Raw genomic sequence first — 6,224 nt, forward strand, 5'->3', positions numbered from 1 at the left:
GTGTATGGCTGGTGTTCGGTATGGCTTCAGGTTATGTTACGGCCTCCTTCCACAAAACACGTGGGTACAGTGAGAGGGTTTAAATTGCATGTTTTGTTTTTTTTTGTAGAATAAAAGGAAGTTCAAGGTCAGCGGGATAAGCAGATAATTGTTCAGGTGGAAGAAACGACAAAGAGCGAGTGGAAGAAGGAGATAGGTAAAGTGTCAGCAGTGTTTCACAGACTGAGACGGCGGCGTATCTCCAAGCAGCAGCAGCAGCAGCAGCAGCTTTAGTGGTCGTGTTAGAGAGCGGCGGATAGACGAGGCGTCGCCTGTCAGTCAAACCGCCCCGAAGACGTGAAACGTTGAGGCGCCGTCGGTCGGGAGACTTATCGCTGCTCGCCACACTCGGCCGGAGGATCTGATTATAAAGCACTTTGAAGCATTAATGCACTGATCGTCGTCCCAGTAAGAAAGAAAACGCACAGTTTTAGCGCAAAAGAGCAGCAAACACCGACCGAAGACAGTGGATATAAACTGTGTAGGAGGCTGTAATGTAATTTATGAGTTGAGGGGAAGTAAATAAAGCTGTGTTTTAGTTCTTAGATCGGATATTAAAAAGGTCGGTAACTAAATTAAATGTTATAAGATGATTTTGGAGGTTTTTCTTTTTTTTTTTGCTTCTTCTCTTGACACAGTCAGTTTGGCACCTGGTTTTGGTCTCGCTTGGAACAAACAAAAAAAAAAAAACTTGATCCCAAAAATAGAGCGGGAACAGTTTAGCGTTAGAGTCTCGGCCTCGTAAAGCAGCAGAGAGGATTCCCCTGGAAACGCTCCACGGTCCTGATCAGACGCTTCGCTCTGCTTCTTTTTCCTCCGGGGTCACATCCACCGGGTTCAGATTTCACACTAGAAGAGAAGAACACAACATGAGGAGATGGTTTAAGGATGTGCACGTCATAATCAACTCATTAATGAAACAGCTCTGGGACAAAATTATGTTCAAGGGTAGTCGCGGGAGATTTCTTTGGTTTACCGCCAGAAAATAAAACCAAAAATGTTACAAGGTGCAGATTTATTTCTTGACTTTTAAAGCATCATCTGTTTGTTCAAACATTTATGAACAGCAGCAAAAACTAAATTTGACTCGTCAATACGGCAGCGATAACAAACTTATCTCAAATAATCAGAAATCAGAAAAATGTCCAGACACTGCACTGATGTCAAAGAACTAGCAAGCTAGGAAGAGCTACTATTAGCTGGGAGGCTAGGATGAGCTACTATTAGCTAGGAGGCTAGGAAGATAGGAAGAGTGACTATTAGGTGTGAGTCTAGGTAGCAAGGAAGAGCTAATATAAACTGGGAGGCTAGGAAGCTAAGAAGAGCAACTATTAGCTGTGAGGCAAGGAAGAGCTACAGTTAGCTGGGAGGCTAGGAATCTGGGTAGAGCTTCTATTAGCTCGGAGGCGTGGAAAAGCTACTATTAGCTAGGAAGCACAGAAGAGGAACTATTAGCTGTGAGGCTAGGAAGAGCTACTATTAGCTGGTAGGCTAGGATGAGCTACTATTAGCTGGTAGGCTAGGATGAGCTACTATTAGCTGGTAGGCAAGGAAGAGCTACTATTAGCTGGTAGGCTAGGATGAGCTACTATTAGCTGGTAGGCTAGGATGAGCTACTATTAGCTATTAAACCATCATTTTCAGACGTAAAAACAAGAAGAGCTTTCTCTCTGTGATCTTTGAACTTTGTTGTTTGGTTTACTTTCATCACTTCCTGTTTCTACTCTCCACAAAACATAATGAGCCACCAACACACTGGAGAAACTACAGTCACAGATGCTCACCGACGACACCAGGAAACGGCCAAACCGTCGTCTTGATCTGTCTCAGCTGTAACATGAAGCCCTCGTCTGCCACGCTTTGAATATGTACACGTGAAACTCATGTTGAGGTTTTGCTTAAATGCTTCTTACAACCAGGATTTAATTAGAGAAGACATTTGTAGCCTGGAGGCAAAACCAACATCAAACATTTTTGGTCTGGAGTCCCTCCGTTGGGAACTGATTCTACTCCTGCAATGATGTGCCAGAACAATCAAATGTGTGGGCGGGGTTTTACGTGGTGACGTACAGAAGAGTAACAGCAGCCATACACATCATCTGAGCGCCGTGGAGTTGAAGCCTCTGATTGGCTGGAGGCAAAAAGATGCAACAAGGCAGCGGTAAAACTAAACTAGCAGGTATAGAATGAATTATTAAATATAAAAATGTAGAAACAATATGAGGACGGGACGTTCTGGGGTTTGGAGAGAACTATGTCCTGAATCACAGTAACCTAAATAAGCCAGTGCTCTCTGCTGGAGCGTGGTGGTCCCTCTGCTGTCCTGACAGCCCAGCTTCACATCAGAGTGTCTCCACCCCGCGGCGGCTTGTCCAACCCGCTTCCTCAGATGTCGCAATTAAGAGACACCCCCCCACCCCACTATTCCCACTCCCCGCTGACACGTAGCTGGACTTCTACTGGCAGTCTGTGCATGAACTCAATCATGTATTATTATGTGAACCAGGAAGTCATTTCATTAGAGGACATTGTCCCTGTTACTCTACATTAATCTGAGTCTGTACATGTGGGTCAAACTCACTGAGACAAAATAAGACACTAATGAAACAGTCCTCACATGAGACAGATGTGCAGCAAAGACAGAAAGACGTTTATTTTTTTATTGTTAAAGCAACAATTAAGACATTTTATAATGTCTTCAACCTGTCTGTCCAACATGTCTTCCTGTACTCACATGTATTGTATCTAGTTTACATGTCTGTATCTGAATCTGTCCGTCTGCATGAACACCTGCTGCTCTCCTCCTGTCCTCCTGTCCTCCTGTCCTCCTGTCTTCCTCCTTCTCTCCTAATGTCTTCCTGTCTTTACTCTCCTCCCACCTTTGTCTACCTAATCACCTCCTGTCTTCCTCCTTCTCTCCTCCTGTCTTCGTCCTTCTCTCATTCTGTCTTCCTCCTCTCCTGTCCTCTTCCTTCTCTCCTCCTGTCTTCCTGTTACTCCTGTCTTTCTCCTTCTGTCCTCATGTCTACCTTCTCTCCTCCTGTTCTCCTCCTCCTTCTCTTGTCCTGTCTTCCTCTCCTCCTGTCCTCCTGTTTCTCTCCTCCTACCTTTGTCTATCTGCTCTCCTCCTGTCTTCCTCCTGCTCTGTCCCTGTTCTCTTTCTCTCCTCCTGTCTTCCTCGTCTCCCCCTCTCTTCCTGTTACTCCTGTCCTCCTCCTCTCCTCCTGTCTTCCTCTCCCTCCCGTCTTCATCCTCTCCCCATCTTCCCATTCTCCTCCTGTCTTCCTCCTGTTTTCCTCCTTCTCTCCCCATGTCCTCTTTCTCTCCTCCTTCTCTCCCCATGTCCTCTTTCTCTCCTACTGTTTTCCTCCTGTCCTCTTTCTCTCCTCCTGTCCTCCTTGTCTCCTCCATCATCATGTATGGATTAGTCCCGCTGTGCCTCCTCCCTGTATCTCACTATGAGCCAGAACACTGTTCTACTATGACTGAAACAGACGTCATGTTTAATTCATATAAACTGTTCCATCACTGTTTGTGCAGAGACCATGTAATCCGATCCTTTAACCAACATCTGGATGAATTTGACCTTTGTGCACATCTGTAAATGGACGAACTCTCTGCTCCGTTTAAATGTGAAGACGCTGCCCTGGAACAACAGGAAATGATTTTAGAGGAGCTCCACAATTTGTCCTCTTCCTGCAGCTCCTCTATTATTTCCTTCAACAACAGATTTATAGGACACTATAGTCCGTCTCATAAATGAAGACAACTAGCTTGGATTTCATGTGTAGTTTGGGTCTGCTGGGGATGTTTTAAATAAAATGTTTTTATCATTAATAATTTATACAAACGGCAGTAATCCCAAAGACAATCAACCTCTAAAATAAGTTATTTTAAGGGCTGCATGTTACAAAACCTAAATGTGTGAGGAACGGTTGCGTGAGCGATTAGTTGAGCTGCTTTTCACTTCCATGTCTTTAAGGGATTTAATAACATTACAGTGAAGTTGACCTTAAACCTAAAATAGTGTTACATTCAGTCCAGTTTGGCGAACAACATGGAGGTATAAAAACAGAATGAAACACAGTAGTAACTTCTATTATTATATTATCAATCTATCCACACTTGTGACACTTTCTACCAGATTTGCAGAAATTCTCATCATGCGTTTATGAGATATAGTCCACAAGAACTGGCCAGCTTGAGGAAAAACCCCAAAACACGAGGCTGTGATGGAGGAATTAAAACAGAAGGGAAAACTGTACAACCTTCTACTATTATATTATCAATTTATACACAGTTGTGCCACTTTCTGCCAAATTTGAAGAAATTCCCTGCATGCTTTCGTAAGATATTACAAATTACATGAACTGGCCAACTTGGCGAACAACCCAAAAACATAAGGAGAGGCAGTTAGAAACGACCCCAAAAAACAACGCCACTGTGAAGGCATAAAACCGGACAGAAGAACAGTTGTAACTTCTACTATTATATGACCAATTTATCCACATTTGTTCCACTTTCTGCCAAATTTGAAGAATGCATCGTGAGATATTACAAATCACCAGAACTGGCCAATTTGACAAACAACCCAAAAACATGATGCTACCATGGAAAGATTAAAAAGGAAAAACAGAAGAACTGTACCAACTTCTACTATTATATTATCAGTTTATCCACAGTTGTGCCACTTCTTGCCAAATCTGAAGAAATTCCATCCATGATTTTCTAAGATATCGTGCTGACAAGAATTGGTCAGAAATTCCCCGCATGATTTCCTGAGATATAACCTTCACAAGAATTCACTAGTTTGACGAACAACCCACAAATATGATGCTGTCATGGAGGCATAAAAACAGAATGAAACACGGTAGTAACTTCTACTGTTATATTATCAATTTACCCACAGTTACGCCAATTTCTGCCAATTTCCGCCAATTTCCTCCAAGATTACCCGAGATATTCACGTTCACAATAATTGGTCTTCTTGTCGAACGACCCAAAGCCATGCTGCTGTCATGGAGGCATAAAAACAGAAAGGAAAACTTCTTCTACTATTATATTATCAATTTATACATAGTTGTGCCACTTTCTGCCAAATTTGAAGAAATTCCCTGCATGCGTTCATAATATATTACAAATCACAAGAACTGGCCAACTTGACGAACAACCCAAAAACATAAGAAACAATAGAGGTCGTTAGAAACACCTCCAAAACATAAAGTGAAGGCATAAAAACAGACAGAAGAACAGTAGTAAGTTCTAATATTATATAGCTGAGCCCACTTACAGATATGCCAAAACAATAGGTACAACCCAACAGTACGACAAACCACCGCCTCCAAAATGAAAACCCAGCTGGATTAAGAGCTCTCAGTCCATAACCTTCATGAAAATAAGATTTAATGATATATTAATAAACACATTTTCTTCAAAATGACTGATTCCAACTTAAATGTTTATTAAGGCTTTAAGATGAACTCGTATTTATTGTCAAATCCAATGAAATAACTGAACTGATTACCGAGCTTTGATTGCACTGGTCAGGATATTACTTTTTTTTTGTGCCAAACACCAAACTCATCACCTCGGTGTGGAATAAATCGTTACAGCATTATGCAGTGTGGGAGTGATGAGAGTTAATGGAAGCGCTGGGCCTCCTGTAATACTCCTCGCTCCGTGTTATCAGCTGAAAACTAGGCTGCATTAATGGATTTTTATTTTTAAAGCCAGTTTTATTCCGCCACCGCATCGCTGTCAGGACCAAGGGCAGTGCATTGACCTTTATGGACAGAGTTCACCGCCCCAGTCCACATTAGAACACACTGCCATACTGTCACTGCTGCTGCTGCTGCTACATGCCCTTATGGCGCTGGCACATTTCCCAGCATGCTTCATGGAAGGCAGGAAAATGGGGGTGAACGGTGATGATGAGGAGGGGGGGTTGAGGATGGAGGTAAAGACGAGTAGAGTCCGACCTTATGTGTTGACATGGACGCAAAACAAAGACGCAGATAATAAACGTCTTATTTGTTTTTTTAGCTTTAGCTCTTTTTTTTAGTTTTATCCTGAGAGAGACGCTTCAGGGCACGCACTGTTAGAGAGGGAGGGAGGTAGGGAGGTAGGGAGGTAGGGGGTGAATGGATGGAAGAGATGGACCGTGTGTTATGGGGGGGTTGGGGGTT

The sequence above is a fragment of the Chelon labrosus genome (genome assembly GCF_963514085.1).
Source record: "Chelon labrosus genome assembly, chromosome: 16".
In the NCBI taxonomy this organism is placed as follows: Eukaryota; Metazoa; Chordata; class Actinopteri; order Mugiliformes; family Mugilidae; genus Chelon; species Chelon labrosus.